The sequence below is a fragment of the Gavialis gangeticus genome, unplaced genomic scaffold (assembly GCF_001723915.1).
Source record: "Gavialis gangeticus isolate Ggan-Ray unplaced genomic scaffold, GavGan_comp1, whole genome shotgun sequence".
Lineage (NCBI taxonomy): Eukaryota > Metazoa > Chordata > Crocodylia > Gavialidae > Gavialis > Gavialis gangeticus.
The window spans coordinates 38,495,402-38,509,855 of NW_017729024.1; the positions used below are offsets into that span (position 1 = coordinate 38,495,402).

The window sequence follows — 14,454 nt, forward strand, 5'->3', positions numbered from 1 at the left end:
ACCTGTTACAAAAGTATTATGGCATGGGCATGAGGAAAGGGAGCATCCCCTTTTTCTCACCACCCTTAAGGACTCATATAATAAGGGCAAAACTTTGGAAGCTTAACTGAATTGGACCACCTAACTTTTAAGATTCACTCCCTACTAATGTTCAATTTTGAAAGCTTCTCAACACTCTAGTGAGCATAATAATTGATAGAAGCAAAGTCTGAAGGCACAAGCCAAGTCTTGTAATTATTTCACTTGACAGAACACAGCAGATGTGTGTCTGCACATGTGCACAGCCAGTGCAAGAGTATTTTATATTTAGTCACCCTTATTACATTTTTCAAAGTGGACCTTATGTTAACCTCTTCTGAAAAAATATACAGTTTAGTGAATTATCTTAATGTTTTGCTGATTCCTTTTCCATGTGAAAATATAAATAGAAACATACTTTTTTATTGTCATGTGCAGCACTTTGAGCTCAAAAAGAATGGGGACCCACACCTCACCAACACTGTTACTGCTGTCTGGCTGATCTAGGGATGGGTTGGGGGGCCCAGAGCCACTCTAGCCAGGGTTTGTGGGGGGTGGCAACATGGGGTGCTGGGTTTGGCCAGGGACAGCAGTCTTGGCATGCAGGTTCCTCTTTCCAGCACATTCTCTCTGGCTCCCAGTGACAGGACTGGGGTTAAGTGGCATAGTAGCACCTTCCTTTGACCCCACAATCCCTGCCTCTTCTTGACACATAGGCTCCCCTCTTTTGCTCACCTACCACGTCTTAATGTTACTCAGGAAAAGAGTTGGGAGGCTTCCCAGGGCCAGCTACTGTTCCATCTGTTGTCAGGTTGTTTTCTAATGGTGCCTCCAGGCATTGGATATGCCTTTAGGGCTGTATCTGTGGCCTCTGACATGCCCTATAGTTCATGCTTTGCAGGTATTATCAGTTATTACCACAATGGTGCTCTTGCCCAACTTGCTATTTGTCCTTCCAGGCTGCTGAGTCCTTGTAGGAGGCTCAGCATTCCCAGCTTTGCCTCCTCTTATCTATCTGGGTTCTCATGCTTTAGTCCCACCATCAGGTGACCTTAGGTTTTGAGCCCAGCCCATTTGCCTTCTCCACGTCTGACTACTTCATTTTCTTCTCTAATAAAGGGTCAGCCCTCATGGCTTGTAACCTACTAAAGTCTGCCCTCTCTGGGCAATGGGCTCTTGCCTTCCCTGGCCTCAGTCCTTCCTCACTGCCTCTTCTCTCAGGCTCATGTGAACTAGCCACACTGTATCACTGTATCTCTCCACAGCCTGCTCCTGGCAGGGCCTCCTGACATGCCTTTCTGACACCCTGTGAACTCCTTCTTCCCCTGATATTCACTCCCAGTTTGCTAGTTAGCTTAAACAAAAAGACAGGCTATCTATGTAACCAAAACCTCCCCACTCGAGGTAGACAATTGTCCTGAAAGAAAAACATGTGCTATCCGTTTATGCTGCCCCTTCTCCTGTTCCTGAGCTCCTACTGCACTGCTTGGAGTCAGTGTTGTCAAATTGGCTTATAATAAGCAGAATTGGACTTGGTTTGGTTTTTTTTTTTAAAGTCTCTTTAGTTTTTTGAGTCATAGGTTAGTAAGCACCCCAACTCCCTTCTCTTTGAAATGGGTTGGGCTTGTTTTGGGCTTGTTTTTAAAGGCAACCCGGCTTTTTTCTTGGAAGACTTGGCAACACTGCTTGGAGTGTTCCAGTTCCAGGATAGCTGCTGAGCTGATTCTCCCTCCTGAGTGCCCGGCTTCCACAGCCAGCCCCCTTATCTATCCCCCAGTGTGCCACCTTACCAGCACTTACCAGGTGAGTCGCAGGATCACACAAGTGTTTTGTCCTTGGGGATAATGAGCCTCCCAATCCACCCTGCTGCCATTTCAGTCTGCGGATAAAGATAGACAAAACAGCATAGAACTTCCTTTATTCCTGATGGTTTGCAGCAAGTGAAGCAATCCTGAATCTAGTCTGCACTATGTTTTTAAGCATGCATGTTTGCTTAAAATATACTACTAGTATACTGACATACATTTTGAGAAAGAACATGTATTTTGTGTCAATTCTAGTTCTTTCAAAATGTAAAGAGAGTTCCAGTAATCTAAAATAATATAAAGGAAGTAGGAAAATAATATAAATTCACTTTTAACTTCATATGTGCCCTTATTCCATTTATCTTTCTGCACAACACTCAGGGCCACATACTGACCTTGGTTATATTGATGTAACTACAGAGTAACTCCATTAACTTAATTGTAGGCTTACATCAGTTTAACTGAGATTAAACTTCTCCATATGTTTTCATACCATAAAATATGCCTTTTCATTTTTGGATTTGTCCATTGAAACACTGATCAGCAGAAAAGATTAGGCTGTAAAAATGGAGAAGCAAGCAGATCCAAACTTTTCAATCAGTTTTATTGTGCATCACAGCAATTATTCCTGCTGTCAAGTGGAATAAAGTTTGATACCCCCAGAGAGTCTAAATGTGTCAAATGTATTTTTTTAAAATATAATGACAGTCACAGACAGTTAAAAAACAACAACAACTAAACTGAACATAGGTGTGATTCTGTCTGTATTCTAGCAGCAAGAACCAATAGAAACTGTAGGAACCCAGCTTTCTGGCTAGTTTCCTCGTACTTAGTAACAGAACAGCACATAGTCCATAAATTTGTACTAATTCTTCAACAGGATTCAATGGCAGCCAAGATACATAAGGAAATAGGGAGGCTAGGCTAGGCAGGGACAGATCTAATTGTCCAAGAGATGTGCTGACTTGGTCATCAGTGGGCTTTGTATTATCAAATCAGCTTTCTCCTGAAAAACCCAGCACCTACTATCTTCTTATGGTTCAGGCACCCTAGTAAACTTCAGCCTATGCTTAAAAGCTGTCTGCAAATGTACTTTGAAATGGTCTATATTTATCAGATGCCATTGTATTTTGCTTCTCTTTCTCCTGCAAGGAGATCAGCTGGAGTCATATAATGTAAGAAATAAAACTGATTTGAAAAAGCAGAATATTTTTATGATTTGTGGGGTTTCTCCTTTTTAAAAAGATTCATTCTTTTTCCAGATTTCAAAACTTGAAAGAATGCATTACATGTATTATTGAGGGGGATGGGGGAATAGGCAAGGAACTGCAAACAAAATATAACTTTATTTTGCCCCTTTTCCCAAATTAGAAATATCACTATTTTTAATGTCAGTTCCCTGTAATTAAAAGCCATAGAATGGGTAGCGCACCTTTTGGATGTTAAGTTCACTGAATGAGCTAATTTGTTCTCAGTGCCTGTAAACCAAAGTGCAAGTGAAGTAGAGTGATTTTTGATGGTTAGAGTATGAAACTGGTATTCAGCAGTTTGAGCTCCTGTATTAGGTTCTTCTGTGGACTTATTTGCATCATTCCACTTGGCTTATTCTGATATAAAAGATAGGTTCACTTGTTTAATTGAGTAAGTCATAAGTTCAGTTCAAGCATGAGTAGTTCATAAGTCCATAAGTTTAAGTATTTTAAGTGTTTGCCTAACAAGTTGATTAGTAGACAATTTAACCCATGCATATGACTAAGATATGTAATACTAAATATAATCTTACGAAAATGTAAGTGCTAATACAGAAGACATCTATTCTGAGGCTCGACCCTGACCCAACTGGAAAGAGGAAGGTGACCCTGACCCAACTGGAAAGAGGAAGGCGCCCTCAACTGAAAAGGGGAAGATGCCCTTATGATGATGACAATCGCAAGAGATAATTATAACTAACAGAAAAATATGTAACGATGACTAACCATATTATACCATATGTAAGACAAACATATAAATATAGAGGGTTCAACCCCTCTCGGACATAGCTCTCAGTCCTTAAGATGGGAGTCTACCCTTCTGCAGAAGCAATAAATTTTCTACTGGCACTCCTGTGTCTCTTGACTCATATTATCACGGCTAGTGCCCACAACGCAAGACCAAGCTGTCCTTCCCTGTTTGGGCAGCTAACTCAGGTTTTGCTGACAATTTCACTTAACCACCCCATTTCTATTAAATGACATTAATAAAATTTATCAAATTGTCTTATAAGAATTACTTAATATTTGTAAACTGCTTTAAGATGCTCTGAACACACTGTATAAAAATGTAAAATAAGTTTACATTTGATCAAAATATAATTGATAAATCCCAAAAGGTTCAAACAGGTCTATTCATTATCCATTTACACTTCCTTCACCACTAGCCATCAATGAGGTAGGCTGTAGAATAGTCTCCAAAGGAAAATAATAGCTTTAATTTGAGGCACTTAAACTTAAGGAGTAAACAACAGAAATTACAGAGCAACACAATCTCCAGCAGAGACAAGGATGGAGAGATCCAAAGCCCATTTAAGTCAATGGAAGCCTTCAGGTTCTTAATGATCTGATGAGTATTTGTCTCTTAGTTCCACAGTATGCAGAAAAAAATGCTGTTTTTATCTTTGGAAGGAAGAGGCTTTTCCATTGTGTTCATTATCTCAGTTGTACTACAGCAGAATAGCTATTTCTACATCTCTATTCTGTGCTATGAACCTAGCAAATAATTTAAAAGAGCAAGCTCTTAGGCGTTAATAACAGAGAACTTTCAGAGACATGCATTTAATGGGAAGTTAATATTTTTGATTTCCAGGAGTCTTTTGTGGACATGATTGTTGAAGTATTCATTAAGTTCATAAAAGCTTCTGATGGCTTATTATTGTTAAAGAAATTAAAATGGTAGTTTGGGAAGAAACAATTCAGAAAATGGTCCAGAAGAATAAAAAGAAGATTACATGGGCTGATAAGCCTTTAATGAACATTAGGAAAAAGAGTTTGGGCAGCAATAATACTTCCCTGTAGTCACAAAAATAATTGTTGTTGTTGTTGTTACACTAACACAAGTCTCAAAGCCACAGTAAATATACCAAAAGTCTTAGAAAACACTATGATGGTTACCTACCTTAATTCAGTGTATATATCTACTGATAAAGAATGGTGTAATTAGTATCAAGCTACTACATATTTTCTGGACATTTCAGCTTGTTTTTATCCTGTTTCCAATCCCTTTGTTTTACTGCTAAGTGTAATTAGCATTATTTCTTCCAAAATTAAATGTGTACACATGCACACAATCTTGAACACTGAAAGCTTGAACCAGGGTACACAAACACCACTCTCTAGTTGCATTTCCCTTATATTTTAAATAAATCTTAAATTCCACACAGCTTGCAGTTTATTCTTTTATCTTTTTACTTCTTGTGGAAATATTTGTCTAAGCAGCTTGAGAGACCAAGGAATGGAAAAGGAATGTGTAACTCAAAAACAAGTTTTAAGGGACAGTTCAATGGTTAATTTAGTGAAGAAAACAAATATTTTTTTCTCCTAAAAGTAATGGGTTTTTTTACATGTAAAGATTAACTTTGTCTTTTAAGCCAAGCAATGGCAAGCTCCACACATTCAATAAAGTCTTCTGCTGCAATGGAAAGTCTCCCTCTCAGTTCTGAATACCAAATATGTAATTTATGATTAGATTGAGAGGGGACAGGAAAAGCAAGCTTGCTTCCTCATCGTTCAGAATTTTTAATGGCTACTCTAATACTTGCTGTTCATTCTTAGATCAGTACCGTGAATCAATATGTTAAGCAGAATCGGGAAATTGTAGCTTCTTATATAAGGCCTGATTGTGCAGCTCTGAAGACTAGAGGAGTTTTGACTTTGACACCAATTAGAAAAGAAACAAGAGCACTTTTTTTTTATTTTGCTAAAAGTAAAAGAAAAATATTTTTTGTCTATTTTGAGCTTAGTTGAGAGGTGGATTTTGCAGAGGAAGAAGAACATGCAAACAAATTTGTCCCACATGCTGTATGCTGGGATACCCTTCCATAGCCCTCTTTCTGTTGGGTTGGAGTTGAAATCATGGAATTGTCTCCACTAACTTAGAAAGTGGTGCATCAGGTCGATATTGACTTTGGTACTTGTGGGTGAGTGGGTGCCCTTTGCCCACCCTGTTGTGTCAGAATTAACTTGACATCTGACTTGTCCTCTGCACTCACTTTCCACACCTTGATGTTGGAAGAAGATTTGGGAGAATGGATGGTTGTCTGCACAGAGGTCCATCTGGCAGGACCATGATCTTCTGCAGGGCTCCACCTCCCCTACACCCTGCTGCTTTCCTCTCAGGTGGTAATTCAGTATTTTCCAGTAGTTTGGCATGTGAGATGCCTGTGAGGTCTCTGCCTGAACACAGCCAGGTTATTTACTCTGAGGTTCTTCAGCCTCAGTTTTCCCTGATTGATCCCATCCTTGGCTATCCTCATCAGATCACTTTACACTCATCCTCTCTCTCTCTCTCTCTCTCTATCCTTCTTGGTTGTTGTCCCCACTCCTTCCTTTGAGGACTTTTTCTGTGGTTATCCAGACTTGCCCTGTTCTATGCTTCCCTGTCCCTTCCAGTATTATTTCAGCCCCTATAAACTAAAGTCTGCTGCTTGCCCGGAGCCAAAATCTGAGATGTCATGGAGGGCTTACTGAGACTCACCTGGCCTTCTGATTACTATACCATGCTTCTCATCCATCTGGGCACCAATGATACTGCCAGTGTACTGTCATGTACACTGTCCTGTACATGAATGCACAACACTTGAGAAAAAAGCAGGAAGAATTGGAAATCCTGGCACAATCACAGTGCAACTATGATGTAATTGGAATAACAGACACTTGGTGGGATAGCTTGCATGACTAGAGCACTGTCATGAATGGGTTCAAATTATCTCTGGGTTAGGATCAAAAAAGAGAGCAAAAAGGGTGATGTTGTGGTGGGTGTCTGCTGCAGACCAACAGACAAGGAGAAAGTGGTGGATAAATCTTTTGTCAAACAGCTAGCAGAAGATTCTGAGTCACAGGCCCTAGTTCTCATGGGGGAATTAAATCACCCTGAAATCTGCTGGGAGGACAATGCAGTAATGCACAGGCAATATAGAAAGTTTTTGGAGAGTGTTGGGAGCAACTTCCTGGTGCAAGTAATGAAGCAGCCAACCAGGGACCGTGTTCTTTTTGACCTGCTGCTCAGAAACAGGGAAGAATTGGTAGGCAATGTAGCAGTGGATGCCAATTTAGGCAGTGACCACGAAATGATTGAGTTAAGGATCCTGAGGAAAGGAAGGATGGAGAGCAGTAGAGTAAGAACCCTGGACTTCAGAAAAACAGACTTTGACTTGCTCAGAGTACTGATGGGCAGGATCCCCTGGGAAACCAGTCTGAGGGAGAGAAGAATCTGGGACAGCTGGCTATACTTTAAAGAAGCCTTACTGAGAGTGCAGAAACAAACCAGCCCAATGCACAAAGACTAGCAAGTTTGGCAAACCAGCTTGGCTTAGCCAGGAATTCTTCAGTAAACTAAGTCACAAAAAGGAAACTTATAAGAAGTGGAATCTTGGACAAATGAATAGGGAAGAGTATAAGAGTTCAGAAATTCAGGGATGAAGTCAGGAAGGTCAAAGTGCAATTCAAGTTGCAGCTAGCAAGGGACATGAGGGGTAGCAAGAAGGGTTTCTACAAGTACATTGGTAGCAAAAGTAGGATCAGGGAAAGTATGAGTCTCTTACCAAATGGGAAAGAAACTTTGTGACAGAGGATGCAGAAAAGGCTGAAGCGCTCAATGCCTTCTTACCTCAGTCTTCACAGGCAATGTCAGCTCCCAGACTACTGCACTAGGCAGCACAGTTTGGGGAGGAGGTGAGCAGCCGACAGTGGTGAAAGAACAGGTTAGGACTATTTAGAAAAGCTAAACATATACAAGTCCATGAGGCTGTATGGGATGCACCTGAGCATGCTGAAGGAGCTGGCTGATGAGACTGAAGAGCCACTGGCCATCATCTTTGAAAACTCATGATGATCAGGAGAGATCCTGGATGATTGGAAGAGGGCAAACATAGTGCCCATATTTAAGAAAGGGAAACTGATTGCCTTCTATGACAAGGTGACTTGCTCTGTGGATGTGGGGAGACCGGTGGAGGTGATATACCTTGATTTTAGCAAATGTTTTGATATGGTCTCCTACAACATTCTTGCAGGCAAGCTAAAGAAGTACAGGCTGAATTAATAGACTGTAAGGTGGATGGAAAACTGGCTGGAGCATTGGGCTCCGAGTATAGTAATCAATGGTTTGATGTCGAGTTTGTAGCCGGTATCAAGTGGGGTGCCATGTGCCATAGGGGTCGATCCTGGGGCTGTTTTTGTTTAATGTCTTCATCAGTGACCTGGAAGATGGGATAGAGTGCACCCTAAGCAAGACTGCAGATGACACCAAGCTGGTGGGGGGGGGGGGAGGAGAGGTAGTAGATATACTGGAGGGTAGGGCTAGGATTCAGTGACATAGACAAATTGGAGGATTAGGACTAACAAAATCTCATGAGATTCAGCAAGGACAAGTATAAAGTCCTGCACTTAAGACAGAAGAATCCCATGCACCAGTACAGGCTGATTGGCTGGGAAGGAGCTGTGCAGAAAAGTACCTGACAGTTACAGTAGACAATAAGATGAATATGATCCAACAGTGTGCCCTTGTTGCAAAAAAGGGTACCAGCATACTGGGCTGCATCAGTAAGAGTGTAGCATCTGTGTGCTGCCATCTCTCATCTGCCTCAAAAGGCTCTCGTTTGTGGATACAGCATAAACACCCTGATCCCTGTTCCATGAATTTAACGGCCATCAGGGGGCAACCAACACCCCCATGGGCCTTGTTGTGGGGTAAAAAAAACCCAGACAGTCTGGTGCCACAATGGAAAGCCCACAAAAAGCTCAGCCCCAAAAAGGCACCAAAGTTTAACTCTTCCCTGTGCAAAAAATAGCAGGGGGAAAAATCTGCTGGGAGCAGCTTTACAAAGTGGGTGGATGATGCAATGCTTGTGTACCCTTGTGTAGCCTTAAGGGTACCCCACACCCAGTGCCCAGATACAAAAAGCATGCAGAAAGCACCCAGAAAAAGCAAGGAGAAGCCATGGTACCTGAAGCAAGGACAAGACATAATTGTGAAGGAGAGGCAGGCGGCCTCTTGAGGTGCTTTGCACAGAATGATTTCACCCCCCAAACCTCCAGAAAAAGTGAGAGGCAGAAGTGCTGCAGCAGAGAGTCATTCCCTTTGGGAAGACTCTTGTGGGCTTTTCTTGTCCTAAAATGCCACCTGGCAGTAAAGTAGAACTAAAAGGGCAGGAGGGTAAAATTGTTCTAACATGCCCCCTACTGCATTCTACTAGTTACAGCATAATATACGAGTATGTGGTAAATCATATCCATGTTACTTATTTAGTCATCATAAACTAAGAAAGGAAAATTAAACCAGGAACATTTTTAGTGGTAAAGGCCGATTACGTGGGCAAGAGCCCTTAGAACTCAAACACCAAGTGTGTGTCTACATAAGATGCTTACTGCACAGCAACCTAATAACTCTGCACAGTAGCGTGCCAGTCAAACACCACGTTAATACGCTACTGTGAAGTGCTATTAGGCTACTGTACAGTAAGCATCACAAAAAACCCATGCGCTGGCATTACTGCACAGTTGTGCAAGTTACTGCACACAGAATTAGTACTTGGCTAATACTTTTAATAGTGTTCTTCCACACTTAATCTCTTTCTCTTCTTCCTGGTCTTCCCTTCAACTTCTATTCCTTAATACACATCTTCCTTGTTCCATAAAAGATCCTCCTATGCACTCTTTTCATGTACATGGCTAACTAAATACTAAACTTAATGTGCAGTAACTAGGGCACATTAATGAACATGTAGACATGCCTGAATGTAGCAGACCTCTGCCAGACTCCTTAGCTCTGAGCGGTCACTGAACAACACATACAGCAATGGGTCTCTTGCCCTTGCTTGTCTCAAGATGCAGTCTCCTTATTCTCCTTATGCTTTATCTCTGGGCTGGCATGCATGTTTCCCCATATATAAACAACTGATTACTCTGCAAGCCTGACTTGGTTTTGGACACCATTTTCTTCTCTTCATGATCTTATATACTGTGACTATATCAACAACCTTCTTTTAAAAAGAAAAAAAAAAGATTTGTTTTGAGTTGGAATGAAGTACTAGGGGGGGAAACAATTAAACCAGGAACAAAATAATACACCTGCATGTATAATTTCATTTAATTTTATAGGGATAGTCTTGAAAAAAAATCTTTTTTTTCCTACAGTAAAGGGGCCAAACTTTTCAGTTAGTTTCTAAATGTTGGTGATATAAGAGCAGTTATAGCCCCAGTGGGGTGTCTACACAAGGCAATTACTGCAAAGCTGCCTAAATAGCTCTGCTGTAAAGTCTCCACATCTACCTTTGTGGCCCTATTAGGTCACAGTAAATGAATAAATAGTGCCATAGGTTAGTACTTGTAAATACTGTCCTGCAGCAGTGTTATTTATTGTGCGGCAATGCACATGTAGATGCTGCCAGGGATGCCTCCTGGCTGCCTCACACTGAAGTGCTCTTGTGCCCCAGCCAGCCCCTCTGCAGCACGTTGAGCCAGGTCAGACCAGCCCTGGGCTGGCAAGCTGGCCCCCCCAGACCCCTTGCCAGTTGGGGCCTCTCTGACCTAGATCAATTTGCTGCAGTCCTCGGCACACATGTAAATGTGGCGTTTGGGAGCAATAAACTCTGGCATACTGTGTGCTGGTGTTTATTGCTTTGCATTAATTGCACATGTAGATGAACCCAGTTAGGACTGGTCCTCTTTGGCTGTACACACATAGATGAAGATATGATGCTTTCCCCAAAGATTTTTTTGCTTTGGTATCTGAGTGTTTTTTTCCCCAGAGTTAGCTTGGGCATAAATCCCAACTCATTTCGTTAACTGCAAAATTTCATATAGTGTAATTCAGTGCAGAATTTGGCCCGGTGTTGATGTTTATTGTGTTTATCTGGTTGTCTTGCTCCTTCTGCCAACAGCAACAAATCAGACTTAGAAGGAATAAATCTTTGAACTTGAGAGAAGGGAAGTGAGGAAGTGATAGGAGAAATAAGAACTTTAAATCTCTGAAGAAGCAGCAGCTACTTCTGCAGGGGAAAAAAAAAACAAACACCTTTTTCTTCTGGCTCTTTCTATTATGACAGAAAGTGGGTGGCATTTGTAGCTATAATGCTAGATTCTAAAAAAAAAATTTACATACTTGGCATACTTGCCAAGTGTTTGGCTTCTAATTTTAGATTTAAGAAACAGAATGGACTTCTAGCACAAATGATGAAAGAAACTTTTATCATCTCAAATGTGCATGAGATTCCCTGTTATGAAACCACACCCTAAATACACTCTGAATAGGAGATGAATAAAAATGAAAACAGAAAAAAACCAGAAATAGTTATAGCGAATTACCTTAATGAAGGTTGCAACATTTTGTTTCAGCTGGTAACTTGAGGGCAGATTCAACAATACCAAAAAGTTTTTTTTGATAACTGTTCTCTTTAGAAATATTCTGGTAGAAATAAAAGCTTTTTGAAGGTACTAGACATAGTTTGAGAGATTAGAGATCTGTTTGTTCACACCTTTGTCAGCTCAGCATGGGCACAGTTTACATTATCACATTTGTACAAACTAATTATAGTTTGCATATGCCATCTTGATAACAAAGGTTCTAATTAGATCCTGGTCTAGCTTGTGTAACTGTTCCTGAGCTACAGCTTGTATAACTGTTCCTAGGCTTCACCCAGTCCTGATGAAGGAACTGGGAAGACTTCTCCCTGCAATGTCAAACAAGATGCCTGCTCAATATTAAAACTATCTAGTGAATTATTGCATTTGTTGATCTGCTGCCAGCATGAAAGTAACTAACAAAGTAAATTCATATGGTCCAAGCTATTAAAACTGAAAACGTAATTTTGCTTGCCTAGTTTAATTGGCTTTGCATCCAAGTAAGTTTTGATATTCAGTTTAGAGAATGATCTCTCCCTGTTGCATTCCATTTTAGATACAGTATGCTACTTATAGTGTGACTATTTTAGCATATTAGTATAAAACGTGCTTTCCATGGTTATTTGTGGCACCAGTACTTGAATGCTCAAATGACTGCATATGTTGAATAAAAAGGAAGCTTATCATGGCAGTATCTTTCACTACAAATAATGGACTTTCCACTCTTAATGAAGAGTCAAATCTGGTTTATTATAAGCAAGTTTGTTTTCATCATCATCATCATTCTTCTCTGCTAGCCACAGACCTCCAGAACAATTGTTTTACTGTAATTTAAATTCCCCATTGGGTGTTCTGGGATTTAAATCTACAGATCCTGACCTTTTAAGGGGTTCTTTCTATAAACCTTTATCTATAACAATGCAACTCTTAGTACTTTGAACTTTGAACAGATAGAAAAGAGAGATTTCGTTGCCTTGAGGCTCTATCAGAAAGAAAAATTCTCCTCAAAAATGTCCTTTAGGCAACTTTAGATAACCTTTAAATGCTTAATATTCATAATTCCAAGCATCAAAGTGATTTTTTTTTCAAAAGTAAACCATAGTGACTTCATAAGTGCTTGGAATTTACAGTCCTTTTAAAGTAAAACAAAATGTTTATTAATTAATATTTTGGAAGTTGCAATTATAAAGTAGTTAACTATGTAATGGAGAATGAGAGCATAAAGCATCAGCATCGGTTGCTGGTTTCAGCACATTGCTAGGTCTAACCATCTCTTCATCTCTTCCCACCATCTTTCAGCTATAATTTCTTCCCAGAAAAGGGAGTAAATTATGTTTTAATAGTGTTCTTCCACATTTAATCTTTTCCTCTTCTTCCTGGTCTTGCCTTTAACTTCTGTTCTTTAATATACATCTTCTTGATTCCATAAAAGATCCTCCCATGCACTCTTTTCATGTACTCGTGCCATAGCCACCAGCTTTCTTTGGATGTTTTCCAACTTTCCAACCACACCATATCTGCAGGTTAATATCAAACTGACTTGAAACAAAAGATTTCCAAATAAAACTCTTTCCTGATTTTATTCCTTCCAGAGGAATATGTTTGATACCTTGACTTTTCATCCTAATTTGGGATTGAATTAAATATTGATATGCCAGTGTTCTATGAGGGACATTATTCCAGTTTTCACTCAGCTCTACTTTGTACAAGTGTCTTCTGTTTTGTTATCAAGTCAGAAATATTTAAGATGTAATTCTCTTGTCTAATACCTGTCATGAAAGAAAGAGAAGTTCTTTTTACTATAGCTCTTTCTCATGCTTCTCAGGAACCATCACGAAAGCATGCAATATGAATTCATCTGACACTGAAGCATAATATTATGTTGCTAAAGTCATGATGTTCCTATAGGAGCCACATTTGTCTCTGATACAGTGCAATGTACTTCCCTTTTTGAAAAGGTATGATTTGAGGGCCAAGAATTCTTACAACAGCTCTTACAAAGACTGGCCCTGATCCTAAAATAAGCTCCATGCAGCTGTAAAAAGCCCTGCTGGCTCCAGTGGAAGTGAGTAGTCTTCCTGCACTGGGTTCACTGTCAGCATTTGGTCTTGGGTGTCATGGACCAGTTGCTTAAGGCAAAAGCTTTCAAGCTTGGATGCATAATGTAAAGCACTTAAAATCATCGAACTACCCTGGTTTGATGTCAGTGAGGCTAGGCATTCACAGTCCATGTTGGTTTTCATGATGCCTGAATGTGATCAGTAATGTTGAGCCTCTTCCCTCTTGTTACCATACTTAAAAATAAATTAAGGGCTTTAGCTATCAGTGCACAACCTGGAAATATTCTTTTCTTTCTCCAGTCTGTAACAAAGTGATGAAGCTGCCTAACAGAAATGTTTTGGAGATTGTTTGTCAATGTTTAAAGTCAATTGATTGGTAGCTGCATTCAGTGGGCCCATATTTACCAAGTCAGTAGGGCTGTGCAAAATGGCAGCATTCTGTTTCGACCAGTGTTTCGATGTTTCAACGGAACAGCATTTCATTTCAAATTTTTTTTTGATTTGAAACAGCTGTTCCATTCTGTGTCTTTCTTACTTCTAGTTTTCCCCAAGGGTGCCCTGGTGCACAGTTGTTCACCAAGCCCTAGATGTATGCTTCTGATGTAGCGGTAAGCTGCTACTAAGTCCCTTCTCAGCCATCTCTTTTTCAGGCTGAAGAGTGCCATGTCCCTCAGCCTTTTCTTATATGGCTTGCTGTGCAAGTCTCTGATCATATGGGTAGCCTTTCTCTGGACTCTCTCAAGCTTTACCACATCCTTGTTAAAGTGTGGAGCCCAGAACTAGATACAGTACTCCAGCTATAGTCCCACTAATGCCAAGCAGAGCCAGAGAATCTTTTTTTCAATGGTTTTGCTGAACATGCATCCATTGATGCATGTCAGGGTATTGTTGGCCCTACTGGCTACAGCATCACATTGCCAGCTCAGGTTCATACTGTGGTAACTTATTACCACCAGGTTTGTGGTGGCAAGTGATGGGGTA

The 14,454-nt window shown here is 40.4% G+C and overlaps 1 long non-coding RNA gene across 1 annotated transcript; it reads left to right on the top strand.

Annotated features, from left to right (window-relative positions):
• The first annotated feature begins 1,622 nt into the window (after nt 1-1,622).
• On the top strand, nt 1,623-11,723 carry LOC109298195. Its single transcript, XR_002097523.1, has 3 exons — nt 1,623-1,711; nt 3,377-3,381; nt 11,713-11,723. It is a non-coding gene; the product is annotated as an uncharacterized LOC109298195 (long non-coding RNA).
• The last annotated feature ends 2,731 nt before the right edge of the window (nt 11,724-14,454 follow it).